The following is a 23,473-nucleotide window of genomic DNA, read 5'->3' as shown; positions in this document are numbered from 1 at the left end:
TATTAAAAGGCCCAGAGGTTCCCAGGGCCCCCCGGATGGCAACCTCCCTTTTTTAATGTATTTTTTATAAATGTTTTTTTTTTTTATTATTAAAGGGCCCAGAGGTTTATTTTTTCTTTTTATTAAAAGGCCCAGAGGTCCCCAGGGCCCCGGATGGCTACATATATTTATATATATTTGTTTTCTTCTTTATTTCTTCTTTTTTTTGTAAAGGCCCCCCCGCTTCTCAATTTGCGGCAGCCCCCACGCTTCTCAATTTCAGGCGGCAGCACCCCCACCCCCCCTAGGTTCTCTGCTTCAGGGGGCCCATGCCTTAAGCTGTGCAAGGGGCCCCAAAATTCCTGATCGCGACCCTGCGCATACCTCCCAACACGCACGGATTCTGTGGGACTTTCCCGCACAGACAGCTTCTTCCCGCAGTCCGGCAAAAGGGTTAATTTTCCCACACTGCAAGAGGAGGCAGCACGGAAGCAGGAGGAACCGGAGTGGTGTGTGGAGGACTGTGGCTGCTGAAGGGAAGATAGCCGAGAGCCGGGCTAATGACAGTCTGTGGCCCCGGCTGTTGGCACAGGTGAGAGGCACTCCCCCCCTCAACAACTGCAAAATCCCCCCCCCGCTCAACAACTTTAATGCGCTCCCCCCCGCTCAACAACTTCAATTCGCCCCCCCCGCTCAACAACTTCGATCCCCCCCAATTCTCGGCTCCAGGGGGCCCCTTCAACACTCAAGCCCAGGGGCCCCCACCACCCTAAGTCCTGCCCTGCATACAAGAGCAGCATGCGATTTAATTTCGGAACAGCGGTGTCTGTGTGTAGAACCAGAACACTGCGCAGTGCGCTCACTGACCGATTCCTATCCAATCCTGCATAGCAAAGTCTTTAACCTCTTCCAGTCTAACGAGGACCTCCAAGGCCAAAGATAGCTGACACTGTTCAGGAAAGACATCCTACTCCAAGAAGATAAATGTCAGGAAGGGCATGCCAGTGCCCAAAATGGTGGCCAGCCAGTGACTTCTGTTCCTGTAGGAGCGCCGTTGCATTGCGACGTGCGCGCGCCGCGGTGTGCACCCCCTGAGCGTTTTGGCGCCAGACAGGCTATTTAAACTGGGCCACTTCCCGGACTCAGGTGCTGTCCGTTCTATAGCGTTTAGTGTACCTGATCCTGTTATCCTGATTCCTGTTTCCGTTTATCCGACCCGGCTTGTCTCTGACGCTCCTGCTCTCTGCCTGCACCCGACCCGGCTTGTTTGACCCTGCTTCTGCCTGCCGCTCCTGCTACCTCGCTGCCAGCCCAATACCGACCCGGCCTGCACCTTGACTTCGCTCCTGCCTCCGCTTTGGTTTCTGACGTGCCCGATAGTGTATGACCCGGCCTGCCTACTTCCGCTATCTGCTGACAGCTGTTCCTGGGCCTCTCCTGCACCAGTGTCCACCTGCGGTCCCTTCAGAGACTCCGGCCCAGCGACTCATCAGCGATCCTGCCAGGCACTCGTGCGACTTTGTACTCTTGAGCTTCCTGCCTGCTCTATCAGGAGCTCGGAGTCAGAGCTATGAGAGAGGCCGTCCTCCGCACATCAGGCTCTACCGCCAGGGACGTGACAATAATACATACATAAAAACGATCTCCTTCTTACCTGATCCACACCGCAGGAAAGCTACCAAAAGTTTTTTACAGCTTTCCCCCATCACGGTGGGCAAGTTGTGCCAACCTTCAGGTTTACAAAGGGTTTTATTAGAGAAAACCTCATACCTAGACCTATAGAAGACTCTGACACGTGCCAAGAAGATAATACATAAATAAAAATTATCTCCTTCTTACCTGATCCACACCGCAGGAAAGCTACCAAAAGTTGTTCCAGCTTTCACCCATCACGGCGGGCAAGTTCTGCCAACCTTCAGGTTTACAAAGGGTTTTATTAGAGAACGTTGGTGTACTAATACATCCGTGGCAGAGAAAACCTCATACCTACACCTGTAGAAGACTCTGACACGTGTCAAGAAGATAATACATAAATAAAAATGATCTCCTTCTTACCTGATCCACGCCGCAGAAAAGCTACCAAAAGTTGTTCCAGCTTTCACCCATCACAGCGGGAAAGTTGTGCCAACCTTCAGGTTTGTCAGAGTCTTCTACAGGTCTAGGTATGAGGTTTTCTCTAATAAAACCCTTTGTAAACCTGAAAGTTGGCACAACTTGCCTGCCGTGATGGGTGAAAGCTGGAACAACTTTTGATAGCTTTCCTGCGGCGTGGATGGGGGAGGTCACCTCCCCCAGACAGTCCCCTCCCCCCACAGTTAGAACACACCCAGGGAATACATTTAACCCCTTCCTCACCCCCTAGTGTTAACCCCTTCCCAACCAGTCACATCTATACAGTAATTAGTGCATTTTATAGCACTGATCGCTGTATAAATACGAATGGTCCCAAAATTGTGTCCGATATGTCCGCTGCAATATCGCAGGCCTGACAAAAAAAATCGCAGCGATTACTAGTAAAAAATAATAAATCTATCCCCTATTTTGTAGGCGCTATAACTTTTGCGCAAACCAATCAATATACGGTTATTGCGATTTTTTTAAACAAAAATATGTAGAAGAATACGTATCGGCCTAAACCGAGGAAAAACATTTTCTTTTTGTTTTTAAATTAGGATATTATTATAACAAAAAGTAAAAATTATTGTGTTTTTTTTTTCAAAATGTTCTTTTTTTGTTTATAGCGCAAAAAAAAAAAAAATTGCAGAGATGATCAAATACCACCAAAAGAAAGCTCTATTTGTGGGGAAAAAAATGATAAAAATATAATTTGGGTACAGCGTTGTATGACCGCGCAATTGTCATTCAAAATGCGTCAACGCTGAAAGCTGAAAATTGGTCTGGGCAGGAAGGCGGTATAAGTGCCCAGTAATGAAGTGGTTAAATATATTCCGACCTCTTCAACAATCCGCCGCTGGTTCCATTGTAGCATTTAAGAATAAAAAAAAAAATAATAAGAAACCGGCCAATGTGCAACCCTGTCAAACAAAATAAAGTCTCTCATTTATTTGAATCTGGGCAGTTTTGTGTTTTCGGCGATTTTCTTGTATACGCTGCAAGGACGTTCCCTCATTGGAGTTGTAAATCGAGGAAAAAAAAAAAAAGAATAAAAAAAAAAACAAGGTTCCTGTGGCTTTCTGATTTCATATTATTATTAATTCCATTCTGCTGCTTGTAAGGCAGTGAGGAACAATGCAGAGTCAGTGACAACGTAATGAACGATGAATGCAAATTCCTCCCCCCCCCCCCCCGTAAAATATACATAAATGCGGTCCGGCTATTAAGAATAAAACGAATACAGCAGAGAAAAAAGCCCTTTAATGAGATGCCACCCGGAAACCCTGAAAGCATTCCGCGTGTATATAATTACTTAGTATAAGACGATCAAATTACCCTATCCAAGTGGTTTTTTTTTGTTTTTTTTATTAAAGAATAATTTTATGGTTATAACATTTTCTAGGTATTTTCAGAATTATATCTAATCGCCGTCCCATCGCTTTACTTCATTCTTCCGGCCCTGTTGACTTTTTTTCCCCCCAAATTTTATTCTGTAAACCGTCAAGATGGAAAGTTTTCTTAAAGCGGAGTTCCACCCTAAAAATGAACTTTCTATTAACAGCTTGCCTTTAATGCAGTGGTGGGTGGCAGTGCCGGCCCAAGACATTGTGCTGCCAGGGACCAAGAATGAAATTCTGCCCCCCCCCCCAGAAAAAAAATCACGCCAACCAAAAGGCCCCCACATTCATTATTTTATATCATGATAACTAAAGGGGACCTGTCATGGCTCTATACATGTATAAAGGATTATAAAGGGGACCTGTCATTGCTCTATACATTATAGAGGACCTGTCATTACTCTTTACATGTAAAGGGATATCAAGAGGACCTGTCATGGCTCTATAAATGTATATAGGAGTATAAAGAGGACCTGTCATGGCTCTATACATGTATAAAGGAGTATAATGAGGGCCTGTCATGGCTCTATACATGTATAAAGAGGGCCTGTCATGGCTCTGTACATGCATATAGGCGTATAAAAGGACCTGCCATGGCTCTATACATGTATCCAGGAGTATAAAGGGATCTGTGAATTGCCGGCGGCCACAATGTCTTTTGCGCAAACTAATCAATGTACGCTAATTGTGTTTTTTTTTTTGGTACCAAAAATATGTAGAAGAAAACATTTTGGCCTAAACTGAAGAAAATTGTTTATTTTTCTAAATTTGGGGGATATTTACTATAGCAACAAGTTAAAAAATATATATATTTATAGCACAAAAAATAAAAACCGCAGAGGTGATCAAATATCACCAAAAGAAAGCTCTATTTGTGGGGAAAAAAAGGACATCAATTTTATTTGGGTAGCGGAGCTGGCGGAACGGGCTGGCGGGCATCAGTATGCTGCCCCCCTAAAAGTGCTGCCTGGTACCCATGGTACCACCCGGTCCCATCATAGGGCCGGCCCTGGTGGGTGGGATCGGAGCTCATTCTCTGTGTCCCGAGCCCACCCTATTTTGAAGCCTATTAGAGCCTATTAACCACTTACCCCCCGGACCATATTGCTGCCCAAAGACCAGAGTACTTTTTGCGATTCGGGACTGCGTCGCTTTAACAGACAATTGCGCGGTCGTGCGACGTGGCTCCCAAACAAAATTGGCGTCCTTTTTTTCCCACAAATAGAGCTTTCTTTTGGTGGTATTTGATCACCTCTGCGGTTTTTATTTTTTGCGCTATAAACAAAAATAGAACGACAATTTTGAAAAAAATGAATATTTTTTACTTTTTGCTGTAATAAATATCCCCCAAAAATATATAAAAAAACATTTTTTTTCCTCAGTTTAGGCCGATACGTATTCTTCTACATATTTTTCGTAAAAAAAAATCGCAATAAGCGTTTATTGATTGGTTTGCGCAAAAGTTATAGCGTTTACAAAATAGGGGGTATTTTTATGGCATTTTTATTAATATTTTTTTTACTAGTAATGGCGGCGATCAGCGATTTTTTTTTTTTGGTATTGCGACATTATGGCGGACACTTCGGACATTTTTGACACATTTTTGGGACCATTGGCATTTTTATAGCGATCAGTGCTATAAAAATGCATTAGATTACTATAAAAATGCCACTGGCAGTGAAGGGGTTAACACTAGGGGGCGGGGAAGGGGTTAAGTATGCCTGGGTGTGTTCTTACTGTGGGGGGGGGGGGGGGGCCTCACTAGGGGAAACACTGATCCTCGGTTCATACAGTGTATGAACCGAAGAAAAGCATTTTCCCTGCTGACAGGAACGAGAGCTGTGTGTTTACACACACAGCTCCCGTTCCCCGCTCTGTACCGAGCGATCGCGTGTGCCCGGCGGCGATCGCGCCCGCCGGGCACACGCACGGGAGTCGGGGGCGAGCGGGGGGCGCGTGCGCGCGCCTCCGGCGGCGCGCGTGCGCCCCTAGTGGCGGCTAAAGGGTAGGACGTCATAATACGTGATCTCGCCTAGGAGAGCCACCTTGTGGACGTATTATGACGGTGCGGCGACGGCAAGTAGTTAAGCCTTCAAAAGAGTCACCCGATTTCCTCTGAAACAACAGCGAGCACGAGCAAGTCACTCAAGATACACTCGTGGACTGTTTTTTTTTTCAAAATAATTTATATGAACTTTATTTTTTATTTTCACTTATAGTACAGATCACTCCTCAGTTCATAGGTAGCGCACTTTCCCCAATTCATATACACATTTTGTACATATCGGAGCCCATCTTTGTGGAATTCCTTAGGGGAGGCTGCAGCCGAGCCCATACCTAAGCGTGGAATCCTTAATACCTAAATTTACCTGTTTTCTGTGAAGATCAATATTTGGGGTATTACTCACAGTTTCCCATCGCTTTAGCAAGAGGATGTAATCTCAACGTTTAATACACGATGAAGGATTCTCAGAGCACTGCGGGTTGACTAAGGAAACAGCACAGCAGATGCCTGCTGCCCATGTCTGGATGAAACCTCCCTCTGAGCTCTCTGATAAAGGATGAGTCACTGGCTGCTATGAGAAATCATTGGTCCTGATAAAAACATGATGAAGGATTCTTAGAGCACAGGGGGTTGGCTAAGGAAAGAGCACAGCAGATGCCTCCTGCTTTGCACCACCCCCTGTCTCGATGAAACCTCCCTCTGAGCTCTCTGATAAAGGATAAGTCACTGCTATGAGAAATCATTGGTCCTGATAAAAACGTGATAAAGGATTCTTAGAGCACTAGGAGTTGGCTAAGGAAAGAGCACAGAATATCCCTCCTGCTTTGCACCTCTCCCTGTCTGGATGAAACCTCCCTCTCAGGTCTCTGATAAAGGATGAGTCACTGCTGTGAGAAATCATTGGTCCTGATTAATACATGATGGAGGATTCTCAAAAGACTGGGGGTTGGCTAAGGAAAAAGCACAGCAGATGCCTCCTGCTTTGCATCTCAACTTGTCTGACTGAAATCTCCCTCTCAGCTCTCTGATAAAGGATGAGTCACTGCAATGATAAATCATTAGCCTTCATTAATACGCGATAGAGGATTTTTAGAGCAGTAGGGTTTGGCTAAGAAAAAACTCACAGCAGATGCCTCCTGCTTTGCACCTCCCCTTGTCTGATTGAAAGTTCCATCTTAGCTGTCTGATAAAGAAAGCGCCACTAATGTGATAAATCATTGGGCTTCATTAATTAATAATGGAGGATTCTTAGAGCACTAGGAGTTGGCTAACAAAAAACACAACAGATGCCTCTTGCTTTGCACCTCCCCTTGTCTGATAGAAACCTCCCTTTGAGCTGTCTGATAAAGGATGAGTCACTGCTATATTAGCTCCTTGGCCCAGATTCATTAAGCTGCAATGTTTTATGTACTTCATTGTGTGCTGGTACTTCAAAAGTCCAAACCTGTTTTCTGTAAAGATCAATATTTGGGGTATTACTCATAGTTTCCAATCGCTTTAGCAAGAGGAGGTAATCTCAAAATGTAATACATGATGAAGAATTCTCAGAGCACTGGGGGTTGGCTAAGGAAAGAGCACAGCAGATGCCTCCTATTTTGCATCTCCCCTTGTCTGATTGCAACCTCCCTCTGAGCTGTCTGACAAAGGAGGAGTCGCTGCAATGATAAATCATTAGCCTTTATTCATACATGATAGAGGATTCTTAGAGCAGTAGGGTTTGGCTAAGAAAAAACTCACAGCAGATGCCTCCTGCTTTGCACCTCCCCTTGTCTGATTGAAAGTTCCATCTTAGTTGTCTGATAAAGGATGAATCACTGCCGTGATAAATCATTGGCTTTCATTAATAAATGATAGAGGATTCTTAGAGCACTAGGGGTTGGCTAAGAAAAAACTCACAGCAGATGCCTCCTGCTTTGCACCTCCCCTTGTCTGATTGAAAGTTCCATCTTAGTTGTCTGATAAAGGATGAGTCCCTAATGTGATAAATCATTGGCTTTCATTAATACATGATAGAGGATTCTTAGAGCACTAGGGGTTGGCTAAGAAAAAAACTCACAGCAGATGCCTTCCTGCTTTGCACCTCCCCTTGTCTGATTGAAACCTCCCTCTGAGCTCTCTGATAAAGGATGAGTCCCTAATGTGATAAATCATTGATTCTCATTAATACATGATATAGGGTTCTTAGAGCACTAGGAGCTGGCTAAGAAAAAATAACACAGCAGATGCCTCCTGCTTTGCACCTCCCCTTGTCTGATTGAAACCTCCCTCTGAGCTCTCTGATAAAGGATGAGTCACTGCTATGAGAGATCATTGGTCCTGATAAAAACGTGATGAAGGATTCTCAGAGCACTGGGAGTTGGGCTATGCAAAGAGGACAGCCGATGACTCAAAAGTCCAAACCTGTGAAGATTCTTGTACAACTGCAGATATGGTCCCTTGGGATACCACTCTTCTTCTATAATTATGCCCCGAATATGGCTCAGCAGGCATGCGTCAAGCCCGAAATTAGGATTTCAGACAGGAATGCAATTATACGGGCCTTTAATTTTCTTGGCCTAACACCAGCATGTCTACAAAGCTAGCAATCTTCTCCAGAAAGAGACCTCACGATAAAGCCTGATGTCTCTCTTCCGTGGAGGCTGCGGCGGGATAATGGATGAGGAATTCTCAGGATATTAACACTTACAAATGATGGTAGCATCTTCCTAAATGTCATTCGTTCTCCCGCGCCATTGTCTGTATACAATGAGCGTGTTTATGCCCGCGCCTCTCTCACCGCTCATACAAAACAGCCTCATTTCTCCAACCTGCCAAGATGACGCCTCCCTTTGTGTGTCGCCCTCATAAAGAGAGGCGCAGAGAGAGAGAGCGGGGAGACCGGGGGGGAGAGAAATAAGGACAGACGGCACAATGCAGAGAATAAGTACGAGAAAGTCAGAAGAAAGACACAAAGCAGAGACTTCGAAGACCCCGACCGCACAACGCAAATGGGTGAAAGGAGGTAGCGGGCGACAATGGCGGGAAGGAGGGCGAGGCGCCAGAATTCTGTTTAATAGATTTTCTGACAAAAAGTTTTCTAGGTGCGCTGGCAAAGAAAAGCGCAATATAATAGGATCAGCACTAGAAGAGCACTGCGGTACCGCAAACGTTTCCCAGAGTTCGCAACAAGGTAGCGAATGGCTAAAATCTCACATAAAATGTAACATTACAGTCAATTTAAAAGTAACTTATTTTATATCTTTTAACCACTTCAACACCGGGCACTTTTCAGCCAATTTTCAGCTTTCAGGGCTGTCACACTTTGAATGACCATTGCGCGGTCATGCAATGTGAAATTTTTATAAATTTTTTATCACACAAATAGAGCATTCTTTTGGTGGTATTTAACCACTTAAGGACCAAGCCTATTTCTGACACTTGGGGCCAGATCCACAGACGAAGTACGCCGGCGTATCTACTGATACGCCGGCGTACTTTCAAATTTCCCGCGTCGGATCGTTGTTTTGAATCCTCAAAACAAGATACGGCGGCATCTGGGTTAGATCCGACAGGTGTACGTCTTCGTACGCCTTCGGATCTAAGATGCAATACTTCGGCGTCCGCTGGGTGGCGTTTTCCGCGTCGGGTATGCAAATTAGCGATTTAATTAGCGATCTGGTTCCAGGTTGGAGCATCTCTCTCTCTGCATGCTGGGAGTTTTTGTAGAGGATCGTAACGAGCCCACCTAATTCCGCTGGGCTCATCAAGTCCTCCCAGCACTCCCCCTAGAGGTATAAACTGGCATAAAGCCTGAACCTAGGTGATATATACATTGCATCCTGGATGCAACCAGGGAATTTAACCTGCCTGCTGCCACAATATATATATATATATATTTGTTATATTTTATTTTTATATATAAATATATATATATATATATATACACACACACACACACACACATATACATATATATATATATGCGTTTGTAAGATCGCTGCGCAAATAAGGTGTGACGTAAAGTATTGCAACGATCTCCATTTTATACTCTAGGGCAGGGGTCCTGAATTAAAATTCAAGGAGGTCCGGTCACTAAAATTTTCTTTGGGCCGAAGGTCCGAATCTCAAGTCCCCATCACAGTGCCCCCCTTTACATCAGGTGTCCCATCACAGCGCCCCTTTACATCAGGTGTCCCATCACAGTGCCCCTTTACATCAGGTGTCCCCATCACAGCGCCCCTTTACATCAGGTGTCCCATCACAGTGCCCCTTTACATCAGGTGTCCCAGCACAGTGCCCCTTTACATCAGGTGTCCCAGCACAGTGTCCCTTTACATCAGGTGTCCCATCACAGTGCCCCTTTACATCAGGTGTCCTCATCATAGTCACCCTTTACATCAGGTGTCCCCATCACAGTGCCCCTTTACATCAGGTGTCCTCATCATAGTCACCCTTTACATCAGGTGTCCCCATCACAGTGCCCCTTTACATCAGGTGTCCCATTACAGCACTCCATTACATCAGGTGTCCCCATCACAGCACGCCTTGACATCAGGTGTCCCCATCACAGTTCCCCTTTACATCAGGTGTCCCATCACAGTGCCCCTTTACATCAGGTGTCCCATCACAGCACCCCTTTACATCAGGTGTCCCATCACAGTGCCCCTTTACATCAGGTGTCCCATCACAGCGCCCCTTTACATCAGGTGTCCCATCACAGTGCCCCTTTACATCAGGTGTCCCCATCACAGCGCCCCTTTACATCAGGTGTCCCATCACAGTGCCCCTTTACATCAGGTGTCCCATCACAGTGCCCCTTTACATCAGGTGTCCCATCACAGCACCCCTTTACATCAGGTGTCCCATCACAGTGCCCCTTTACATCAGGTGTCCCATCACAGCACTCCATTACATCAGGTGTCCCCAGCACAGCACGCCTTGACATCAGGTGTCCCATCACAGTACCCCTTTACATCAGGTGTCCCATCACAGTGCCCCATTACATCATGTGTCCCCATCACAGCACTCCATTACATCAGGTGTCCCATCACAGTGCCCCTTTACATCAGGTGTCCCATCACAGTGCCCCTTTACATCAGGTGTCCCATCACAGTGCCCCTTTACATCAGGTGTCCCATCACAGTGCCCCTTTACATTATGTTTCCCTATCACAGTGCCCCTTTACAACAGGGGTCCCCATCACAGCGCTCTTTCAGGCATTGCCGTCAGAGTGCCTCCTTACATCAGATGTCCCCATCAGAGTCCCCCTTAACATAAAATGTGCCCATCAGCGTGCCCCTTAACATTAAATAAGGGTCACGCTGATGGGAACATTTTATGTTAAGGGACACTCTGAAATCACAGCACTCCATTACATCAGGTGTCCCCAGCACAGCACGCCTTGACATCAGGTGTCCCATCACAGTGCCCCTTTACATCAGGTGTCCCATCACAGTGCCCCTTTACATCAGGTGTCCCATCACAGTGCCCCTTTACATCAGGTGTCCCATTACAGCACTCCATTACATCAGGTGTCCCATCACAGCACGCCTTGACATCAGGTGTCCCCATCACAGTGCCCCTTTACATCAGGTGTCCCATCACAGTGCCCCTTTACATCAGGTGTCCCATCACAGTGCCCCTTTACATCAGGTGTCCCATTACAGCACTCCATTACATCAGGTGTCCCATCACAGTGCCTCTTTACATAAGGTGTCCCCATCACAGTGCCCCTTTACATCAGGTGTCCGATCACAGTGCCCCTTTACATCAGGTGTCCCCATCACAGTGCCCCTTTACATCAGGTGTCCCCATCACAGTGCCCCTTTACATCAGGTGTATCATCACAGTGCCCCTTTACATCAGGTGTCCCATTACAGCACTCCATTACATCAGGTGTCCCCATCACAGCACGCCTTGACATCAGGTGTCCCCATTACAGCACCCCTTTACATCAGGTGTCCCATCACAGTGCCCCTTTACATCAGGTGTCCCATCACAGTGCCCCTTTACATCAGGTGTCCCATTACAGCACTCCATTACATCAGGTGTCCCCATCACAGTGCCCCTTTACATCAGGTGTCCCCATCACAGTGCCCCTTTACATCAGGTGTCCCCATCACAGTGCCCCTTTACATCAGGTGTCCCATTACAGCACTCCATTACATCAGGTGTCCCCATCACAGCACGCCTTGACATCAGGTGTCCCCATCACAGCGCCCCTTTACATCAGGTGTCCCCATCACAGCACTCCATTACATCAGGTGTCCCCATCACAGCACTCCATTACATCAGGTGTCCCATCACAGCACTCCATTACATCAGGTGTCCCCATCACAGTGCCCCTTTACATCAGGTGTCCCCATCACAGTGCCCCTTTACATCAGGTGTCCCATCACAGTGCCCCTTTACATCAGGTGTCCCATCACAGCACTCCATTACATCAGGTGTCCCCATCACAGCACTCCATTACATCAGGTGTCCCATCACAGCACTCCATTACATCAGGTGTCCCCATCACAGTGCCCCTTTACATCAGGTGTCCCCATCACAGTGCCCCTTTACATCAAGTGTCCCCATCACAGTGCCCCTTTACATCAAGTGTCCCATCACAGTGCCCCTTTACATCAGGTTTCCTCATCACAGTGCCCCTTTACATCAGGTGTCCCATTACAGCACTCCATTACATCAGGTGTCCCCATCACAGCACGCCTTGACATCAGGTGTCCCCATCACAGCACCCCTTTACATCAGGTGTCCCCATCACAGCACCCCTTTACATCAGGTGTCCCATCACAGTGCCCCTTTACATCAGGTGTCCCATCACAGCACTCCATTACATCAGGTGTCCCCAGCACAGCACGCCTTGACATCAGGTGTCCCATCACAGTGCCCCTTTACATCAGGTGTCCCATCACAGTGCCCCTTTACATCAGGTGTCCCATCACAGTGCCCCTTTACATCAGGTCTCCCATCACAGCACCCCTTTACATCAGGTGTCCCCTATTCAGCACCCCTTTACATTAGATGTCCCTATCACAGCACTCCTTTAAATAAGGGGTCCCCATCACAGTGCCCCTTTACAACAGGGGTCCCCATCACAGCGCTCATTTACATCAGGCATTCCCGTCAGAGTGCCTCCTTACATCAGATGTCCCCATCAGATTCCCCCTTAACATAAAATGTGCCCATCAGCGTGCCCCTTAGCAAGCGTCCAGAGGTGATTTAGTTTGCATGTGCTGCGCTATATAAGTTTTTCATTCATTCAAATAAGGGTCACGCTGATGGGAACATTTTATGTTAAGGGGGACTCTAATGGGCAAGTTTTATGTTAAAGGACACCCTGATGGGCACATTTTATATTAAGGGGCACTCTGATGGGCACAACAAAACGTGTCCCTTAACATAAAATTTGCCCATCAGAGTGCCCCATAACATAAAATATGTCCAACAGTGTGCCCCATAACATAAAATTTGCCCATCAGAGTGTCCCTTAACATAAAATGTGCCCAATAAAAAATAAGAAAAGACAGTAAAGTTAGCCCAATTTTCTTTCTGTTTCTTTCTTTCATCTTTCTGATGTGAAAGATAATGTTACGCCAAGTAAATTGATACCTATCAGGCATCCTCTAGGATGTAGGTGAGTCTTGTGATTGATGCCAGAACAAATTGGCGCTGTTATAGGAAAGAAAAGCGGATGAATAAATACAGTAACTGGAAGTTTTACATATTTGGCTGCAGTAAAATGAAATCTGATTGGCTGCCAGCACTCAAACACCTTTACTGCCTCCCGCTGGGCCTCATTGAATAAGTCTGAGAAATGGAACAAGTCGGACGGAGGGATCTCTGCGCCGAGTCATTTTTATTATCTGCAGAAATGGAGCCGCCGCGGAGGAGCTGCACTAATCTGAGCTCCCGAGCCGTGTGACAAATTGACATTCAGACGGATGGCGCCCCGGAACAATCCTGCTCACCCTTCTGTAAAATGACATAGTGGCTGTGTCAATAGCCGTCTGCGAGAGCCAATCGAAATCAATCTTCCGGCCCGCGGCAAATCAGCCGAGCGGAGCCTCCGATCCATTCCTCAAGGTGGAGGCTGAAAAGAGAGTCCGATCTATTCCCCCGGTGTCCCTATAGATTCTATTATTAAAGGAGGGCCCCGCCTACAGAATAACCATCACACTGCAGAAGAGGAGGCCTTAAAGGGGGTCTCCACTTTTGTAGTCAGATTCCGGAACCCCCCCCCCCCCTTATGTGTTCCCAATCACACAGCATATCCACATTTTTCTTTGCGGCGGGGTTATACATACACTGTATTGTCAAAAGTATTGGGACGCCTGCCTTCACACGCACATGAACTTTAATGGCACCCCAGTCTTGGTCCGTAGGGATCAATATTGAGTTGGCCCCGCCCTTTGCAGCTATGACAGCTTCAACTCTTCTGGGAAGGCCGTCCACAAGGTTAAGGAGGGTGTCTATGGGGATGTTTGACCATTCTTCCAGAAGAGCATTTGTGAGGTCAGGCTCTGATGTTGGAGCAGAAGGCCTGGCTCGCAGTCTCCGCTCTAATTCATCCCAAAGGTGTTGAGGTCAGGACTCTGTGCAGGTCAGTCAAGTTCCTCCACCCCAAACTCGCTCATCCGTGTCTTTATGGGCCTTGCTTTGTGCACAGGTGGGCAGTCATGTGGGGCCATCCCCAAACTGTTCCCACAAAGTTGGGAGCATGAAATTGTCCAAAATGTCTTGGTATGCTGACGCCTTAAGAGTTCCCTTCACTGGAACTAAGGGGCCAAGCCCAACCCCTGAAAAACAACCCCCCATCATAATCCCCCCTCCCCCCACACAATAAACCCCCCTCCACCAAATAATTTGGACCCCAGGGTGGGTGGTAATTAGCACCCAACAGGGGACAGAAGTCCACTGGTAAGCTGCCTATGTGGTAACATTGGACAGGTGACAGGTTCTCTTCAAGGAGAGCTTAAGGCCTAGATTCACGTAGGGCAGCGCAAGTGTGAGCGGGCGTAGCGTATCGTATTTACGCTACGCCGCCGCAACTTAGAGAGGAAAGTGCTGTATTCACAAAGCACTTGCATCCTAAGTTACGGCGGCGTAGCGTAAATCTGCCGGCGTAAGCGCGCCTAATTCAAATTGTGAAGAGGTGGGCGTGTTTTATGCTAATGAATTGTGACCCGACGTGGTTGACGTTTTAAACGAACGACGCATGCGCCGTCCGTGGACGTATCCCAGTGCGCATGCGTCGGATAGAATGCCTAAGATACGTCGAACACTGCCTACGACGTGAACGTAACTTACGCACAGCCCTATTCGCGTACGACTTACGCAAACAACGTAAAAAGATACGCCTGTTCCAACGTAGTAGATTATTATTATTATTATTATTATTGTTGTTGTTAATAATTTAAATAATATTATTATTATTAATTTTTGGATGTTATTATTATTATTGTTATTATTATTTTTTGTATATTACTACTAGTATTATTTTATTTTTATTTTTATTTCTTACTTTCAGGTACTTATATAGCGCTGTCAACTTACACAGCGCTTTACTTATAATTATTTGTAATTTATTATTATTATTATTTATTTTTGTATGTCATTATTATTAATAATAACAATAATAATAATTGATTAATAATAGTATTATTAATAATATAAATAATATTATTAGTATATTATTATTGTTGTTATTTGTATTATTATTATTATTATTTTGTATATTATTAATATTTTTTTGTAGATTACTATTATTATTAGTTTATTATTGTTGTTGTTAATAATATTAATAATAATATTATTATTCATTTTTGTATGTTATTATTAATATTATTATTATTATTATTTTTTGGTTATTATTATTTTTTGTACTTTACCACTATTATTATTTTATTTTTTATTTATTTATTTCAGGTACTTATATGGCACTGATAATATACACAGCGCTTTACATATAATTATTTTTATATTAATATTATTATTATTTATTTTGTATGTTATTATTATAATTATTTGTATATTATTATTATTATTATTATTTATTTTGTATGTTATTTTTATTATTATTATTATTATTATTATTATTATTAATAATTATAAAAATTGATTAATAATAGTATTTTTATTATTATAAATAATACTATTAGTACATTATTATTGTTATTTTTATTATTTGTATATTATTATTATTATTATTATTACAGGAATACTGTATATATAGCACTGACAATGCATGCGGCTCTTTACAGTCACATCAGTCCCTGCCCCCAAGGAGCTTACACTCTAAGGTCCGTATCACACACATATGGGGCCAATTTTGCACAGCAGCCAATGAACCTCCAGCATATGAATGTGAAGAACCCCCCGAGCACCCGGAGGAAGCCCACCCTGGCACAAGAAGAACATACAAACTCCATGCAGATAATGTCCTGACTCCTGACCGAACCGGCAGAGGTGAAATCTTTACAAACGGCGCCGAGGATGAACCCGGACACGGCGGCTCCCGGGCTTGCTGCTCTCGGCATCCTGGCGTGACAGCGGTGATCAATCTTTTCCGGATGCGCATGCATGGCTCCCCTCCCCCCGGAGGCCCGGGAATGGCCCCGGCAATAAACCTGTGCTCTTTTTATTGATATTGATGCAGTAAAGGTGTCTCGGGCCGGCGCGGAAGGCGAGTCCGGCCGGCAGACGCCGGTGATAAAGTACACGAGTCGCTTTTTTTATCTCCCGCGCCGAGAGCTCGGAGCTTTTCATTTTTTACGGCGCCTGACAAGCTAAATGGGGTTATCGGGGAGGTGGAGCGTTCGGTAATTGCTCAAATATCCGCCGGTTTCCGATCGGAGTTTCCGATCGCTGGGCTTGTTTGGCCGGCTATGCAAACACGCCGCCGCGATCGCCATCTGTTCAAGAAAAACGCTTATTTCTGATGCCGGCGTTTTTTTTTGTTTTGTTTTTCGAGTGCAGTCAATCAGCGAGCGACAGACGCTACGCCAGATTCACAAAAGGGATACGACGGCGTTTCTCCTGATACGCCGTCGTATCTCTGTTTCTATCTATGCGGCTGGTTCATAGAATCAGTTACGCATAGATATCCCTAAGATCCGACAGGTGTAATAGTTTTACACTGTCGGATCTTAGGATGCAGTACCGCGGCCGCCACTGGGGGGAGTTTGCGTCGTAAACCAGCGTCGGGTATGCAAATTAGGAGTTACGGCGGATCCCCGACGGATTTTCGAGTTCGCTACGTCGCCGCTAGTCTAGTTTCCCGTCGCAAAGTTAGTCGTCGTTTTAGGTGCCCTAACTTTAGTCAGCAAACCTATTGCTGTCTAAAGTATGGCCGTCGTTCCCGCGTCGAAATGTAAAATTTAACGTCGTTTGCGTAACACGTCCGGGAAAACGGAAGTACGCTACGCGCGTCGCCGTTCGAAAAAAATGACGTCACGGCGCGCAAAGCACGGCGGGAGTTAGGAAACGGAGCATGCGCAGTAGGTCCGGCGCGGGAGCGCGCCTAATTTAAATGGCACACGCCCATTTGAATTGGCCCGCCTTGCGCCGGAGGCCGCGGGCGTAGTTTTCATCGCAAGTGCTTTGTGAATCAGGCATCTACGATACGTTACGCCGCCGCGATTCTACGTGAATCTGGCCCAATGTAACTGCAGTACCGGCTTCACACCAGTGCGGCTCTGATGGCGCTCTTCTTCAACGCCGATCATCAGTGCGACTTCCTGACAATTCCATTTGTAACATTATTACTATTATAGAGATTACATTTCCACTAGATTTATCCAATAAGGCTAAACTGAAGTTACAATGTACAGCCTGAACCCTGGGGGGAGGGGAGACTGAGGAAATGCCTCCTCCTGCCTGCAGCAGACTGGCATTTCTCCAGTTGGATGGTCTCTTTGCAGAGGGTGTTGGCGGTGAGGATGATCGGTGTATTATTTGTCTATCATAGTGCCGGACTCTCCATAACGGCACAGAAGAGTTCCCCCCCCCCCCCCCCCCGGATATGTTGCGTCACATTGAAGTGGATTGGAAGTGACTCCTCTGTAGTCAGGAACATGTTATCTGTGTCAGAGGCCGGAGATCGATATCTGCAGGAAGGAGGGCTCTATAGGAGGTAATGGGGGCGACGGGGAAATGTTCCCCCCCCCCCCCCGGTCTATTATATAAAGCCAACAAAAGAGGAATGAGGAGCGCGAGGAATTCTCAGGTCTCGGGAAAGAAAAGGATGACCCAATTCTCCGTCTCCTTCTCCGTCTCTTGTTTATTTTCATTACTATTTCCTGATTTCTATTACAAAGGGATTTATGAAGATAACAATGAAGGTGGTCACATCGGGTAAAGAAAACGGCGACTGGTGCTCAGAAGATTTGGGGGGGGCGCAAACTGAAAAATTCGGGGAAAAAAACATCAATTGCAGCCACTGTGCCCATCAAACGCAGCCACTGTGCCCCATGTGCTGCCACTGTGCCCCGTGTGCTGCCACTGTGCCCCGTGTGCTGCCACTGTGCCCCGTGTGCTGCCACTGTGCTGCCACTGTACCCCATGTGCTGCCACTGTGCCCCAAGTGCTGCCATTGTGCCCCAAATGCTGCTACTGTTCCCCAAATGTTGGCACTGTGCACCAAGTGCTGCCACTGTTATCCAAATGCTGCCACTGTTCTCCAAATGCTGCCACTGTGCCCCAAGTGCTGCCACTGTTCTCAATTTTTTTAATTTTTTTTTAATTTTCTGATTTGTAAAATTTTCTAACTTTTTACATTTTCTAATTTTTGAAACTTTTTTTTTTTTTTTCCTTTATAAATTTTCTTTATTAATTTTCATTTCATCGTTATTACAGAATACATTTCATCTTCTTTCCTATACATAAAATATTTAACATACATTCCCCATTCTACCCGGCATCTCTATCCCACTAATCTTTTTTTATCAAGCCTAGGACCTCTTTCCAAAATATCTGTATCCGAGAGCACTGCCACCAAATGTGGGCGTGAGTTCCCTCCTGCCCACATCCCCGCCAGCATAAGGGTGACGTTTCTCTGTCTATTTTGTGAAGTCTCGGTGGGACAAAGTACCATCTGGTCAGAAGCTTGTAGTTCATCTCTTTTGTTTTAGTGTCTATAGAAGAAGAGTGAACATACCGTATTTATCGGCGTATACCACGCACTATTTTGCCCTGAAAATCAGGGCAAAATCGTGGGTGCGCGATATACGCCGATACCCGCTTTCCCGCCACGAGTTTTGAATACTGCGCCGGCATAAACCGAGCGCAGTACACTCGTGTAACTTCGGGCAGTCTTGGCGCCTCTCGCACTGACGTCCTGAGTGTACAGGACGTCAGCGCGACAGTTGCCGAGCCTGCCCGACGTTACACGAGTGTACTGCGCTCGGTATATGCCGGCGCAGTATTCAAAACTCGTGGCGGGAAACGAGCGGGGAGGACGCGAGGACGCCGGACACGCCGAAGAGGACACCGGACCCGCCGAAGAGGACACCGGACCCGCCGAAGAGGACACCGGACCCGCCGAAGACGGACGCCCGACCCGCCGAAGAGGACACTCGAAGCCGCAGAAAGACGCCGGACCCGACGAGGCCGCCGATGAACGCCGCGCAAGACACCAAAACTGTAAGTACAAAAAAACAAAAAAACTTTTTTTCCACAGGGCCACTTTGGGGGTGCGCGGTATACGCGGGAGCGCGTTATACCGCGATAAATACGGTAATCCAAAACCTGTCTCATCTTGTCCTCCGGTAAGTTTATTTTTATTTCTGCCTCCCAAGCGCTTGAAACTTTTGAATTTATGAGATTTTAAATTTACGAATTCCCAAAATTTCAAATTTTCACGTTTTCAAATCCGAAAATCCAGAAATTGAAAAAAATTCAGAGATTTCGGAATGAACTAATTTATCAAAATTCGTTATAAAAACGAATTTGGAACTAAACTAATTGCACATGGTGTCATTAGCCGAAAATGATGCGGGAGGCGACACATCCATCTTCAGGCCATCATTTTCGAGACTGATGACATCACATCCGCCCCCATCGTGCGTTCCGCCACCAACAGGAAGTAGTACACACACCGGTGCTCTAAGGATTCCCTAGAACAGTGATGGCGAACCTTGGCACCCCAGATGTTTTGGAACTACATTTCCCATGATGCTCATGCACTCAGCAGTGTAGTAGAGCATCATGGGAAATGCAGTTCCAAAACATCTGGGGTGCCAAGGCTCGCCATCACTGCCCTAGAACATTTATTAGCACTCTATAAGAAAACTCCTATACTCAGCGTCTTTCTGATAAAAGCTCCTTCCCATAATTGTGCATGGCGAGCAGGTACATGATAAAAAAACAAACAAAATAAAAAGTGATGAAAAGCGCGCTCTTCCCCTTCATTCCGGCAGATAAACCTCTGGCTATTTTTGGCCTCTCTCTCATTCAAGATGTATTCAAGTTCCAGCGAAGTTCATTATGAACATCTTGGGATTTCCCGGCCGCGTTTCCTCGCAGCGGCAAAAGCTAAAAAGCGAGCCGTGAGCGGAAAAGAAAAATGGATCTGACGTTTTTATATTGCAAAAAAAAAAATAAAAAAACTTGTAGTTTCGGGGCAAAGCTTAAATAAAGGCGGAAGGGAACCCCCAGCGCGGTGTAGATCTAAATACGCAATAAAAAGTAAAATCTCGCTGAATCTTTAACATGTTTGCGTCCAATCAAAAATCATTTAACAGCTTTCATTAAAATAACACCTCCCGTGATCCCGCTATGAAGGTTGTTCAGCCACCTCCTGTTATAGACTGCGGATCTCTCCGTAAAGAGGACCTGTCATCCCTTTATCTCTATTACAAGGGATGTTTAAATTCCTTCTAATAGGAATAAAAGCGATAAAAAAAATAAGAAAATTAATTTTCCTGACGCATTCATGGCAGCACACACTGGGTTGTGACTCCGCCCCCACAACCTGACAGGATTGGTTAGCTATAAATTCGAAGAGGAGACACCCGGCATCATTCTCTTTTTTTATCCTCACCTGACAAGGACGTGGACGTACAGCTTGCCTCCTACCGCTATCGCCCCAGCAGGTTCAGCCTCTCCTGTTTGGAAGTCCCCCCTGTACAGTCTCTAATAGAGCTATATGGGGGGATCCCCGCTCTGGTGGTCTCAGGGGCTAAATCCCGGCAAAATTCCTGGCATCACACAAGCTCTAAATGAGTTTAAAAGTCTGGCAGTGGGTCTCCCTATTTTTCAGGTATTTGTGCCTAGCCTTCTTCCTGTATGCCTTTTCATTGTCTATATGCCTGTATATGTGCCTTCTATGCATTGTATGGATGCTTACAGATCGTTTTAAACATTTTTCTACCTTTTTTCCTCTGAGGCTTGCTGGGCTGTGTTGTCCCATGCTTCCCCTCCGTTCTCAGCGCTTCCTGTCTGCTCTGTGCATGAGCGCAGCGCTCTGATGATGCGACAGTCTCCAACTCGCCCTCATCCAAGATGGCGACGGGACGCGCGCGGCGCTACTGCGCATGCGCGATGACGTCATCAGCGCCGCGACGGCGGCGCCAAATTTGAAAGTGACCTTTTTTGTTTTTTTCCCTTTCCCAAGCTGCTGCTCTGCCATTTTTCCTGAAAATTTCTCCTCAAGGTACCTAGCTCTTCTCCTCTGCCAGGCTCACCTCATCTTATCCTTTCTACCCTTTTTAACCATTCTTTTGCCTTTCCAGCTGCCCATATCTGCTGCTGTTTTCTCCATGGAGCCCACTGCCCTAGCAGACCACTACCAGCAAACGAGGTATGGAGGCCATCATTTGACGGGTAAGTACTGAAGAGAAAAAAGAGAGCCGGCCACTGAACACTGCTTTGTTTTGCAGTCCCACCAGGCCTAGAGACGCAAGCCCACGGCGCAGGGAGAGATCCAGGCATGTATCGAGCAGGAGGTCTCGCAAGAGTCGGTCAAGATCATCCTCCCGTTACCACCGATCAAGGCATAGCCGATCACGCCACAGCCGTTCCCGTCGTAGCCGGTCCCACCGCAGACGGTCTCCATCATCGCACCGTGAACGTTATCATGCCCGTCCTGCAGCAAACGCCTGCTGGGTATGCGGTGCTACTGCAATGCCAGGGAAGCTAGCCTGTCACTCTTGCTTTAATGAAGCAACGAAGGAAAGGGAGATGGATGTTAGAGTCGCTTCTGACCGTCCAAGAGAGCCGGCACAGGAAGCAGCCCGGGCCGTGGCCCCGCTAGTCTGCGATGACCCCACTCCGGGCACCTCTTCGGCCTTTAGTCCGTATTCCCAGCTAACAGGAGCCCTTCCCGATCTTGAGGAACAGGAGATGATATCAGGGTTCGATTTTAGCCTGGTCGAACCCTTTGCACGCTCTGTCAAGGATGCCATTGGCTGGGAAGAACCTGTAGCGGATCCCCCGAGGGTGGGGAAATACTTTCCAGAATTAAGGAGGGACCCCGAGCTGTTCCCCTTCATCGAGGAATTAGAGGACCTCATCAAAGACGAGTGGGAAAAACCAGACAAGCGGCCTGGTCTGTCCAATAAACTAGCTAAGTTATACCCTCTAAGGGAGTCTAAAGTTTCCTCCCTCATCAACGCTCCCATCGTTGATTCATCTCTAATGCGACTTGCTAGGCATGTCACGCTGCCCATAGAAGACGCGGTCTCGTTCCGAGATGTCCTCGATCGCAAGATTGATTTGGAGCTAAAGAAGGCATACTCTACGGCAGGAGGAGCATGCAGACCAGCCATTACCACGGCGGCTGTCGCCAGAGCCATTTCCACATGGGCAACCAATGCTGAGAAGGCCATCCTGGAAGGTACCGATCAGGCGGAGGTGATATCCACTTTACAGGAAATCAGACTGGCTGGCGACTTTGTGGCAGGGGCTTCGGTAGACGCCATTCGCTCTTCGGCTAGATCCATGTTAGCCTCAGTAATGGCCCGCAGAGCCTTATGGCTGAAGCCCTGGGTCGCCGATACAGCATCGAAGTCAAATTGGTGCAAAATACCATACGATGGCACAAACCTGTTCGGCGCTAAATTGGACTCAGCGATCTCCAAGGTCACTGGAGGAAAATGGGGGCTCATTCCCTCGGACAGAAGGCCCAAGCCTCAGAGGAATCCTACCTTCAGGCGTAATCTGCCTGAGAGATACAGGGAGGCCAGAACCTATCGCCCCGGCAGGGAGTTTAGGAGAGATTGGAGAACTACTCGCCCTCCCTTTACAAAGGCCCAGAAGACCAAGGCCATTTCCGCGGGGGACCAACCAAAGTCTTTTTGAAGCTTCGCCTGCCCACCCAGCTCAGGTGGGCGCCAGGCTCTGGGCTTTTGCGCAAGTTTGGTCAGAGCACATAAAGGACCCATGGACTCTTTCCACGATCGATCAGGGTCACAAGTGGAATTTTATGGGGGCATTGCCTCACACGGTCTTCCAACCCACCAAGATTCCATCTTCTCCGGACAAAAGGAAGCTTCTCTTCCAATATGTTTCAGAGCTGATTCTAAAGGGAGCAGTCATAGAAGTTCCTTCACACCAAAGAGGCAGGGGATTTTATTCCCCTCTATTTCTGGTCCGAAAAAAGTCAGGGGACCTTCGGCCCGTTCTGGACCTCAAGCGACTCAACAGGAGTATCCAGATAGAAGCTTTCAAGATGGAAAGTCTTCAGTCTATCCTTCTGGCAGTGAATCTAGGGGATTGGATGCTGTCGGTGGATCTTTCCGACGCCTACCTCCATGTGCCAATTCATCCTGCGTTCCAGAAGTTTCTACGCTTCTCCATCAGCCAACAGCACTTCCAATTCCGATGCCTACCGTTCGGCATCTCTTCGGCACCCAGGACATTCACAAAGGTCCTCCTACCTCTCATAGCCCTCCTCAGGGAAAAGGGACTTCGCGTGCATCACTACCTGGACGACATTCTGCTTTTAGCAGCGAGCCAGGAGACTCTGCTCCTCCAGCGGGAGATCCTGATCTCTGCC

This window comes from Rana temporaria, chromosome 12, assembly GCF_905171775.1.
Source record: "Rana temporaria chromosome 12, aRanTem1.1, whole genome shotgun sequence".
NCBI classification, from domain to species: domain Eukaryota; kingdom Metazoa; phylum Chordata; class Amphibia; order Anura; family Ranidae; genus Rana; species Rana temporaria.
This window is presented reverse-complemented; position numbering follows the sequence as displayed.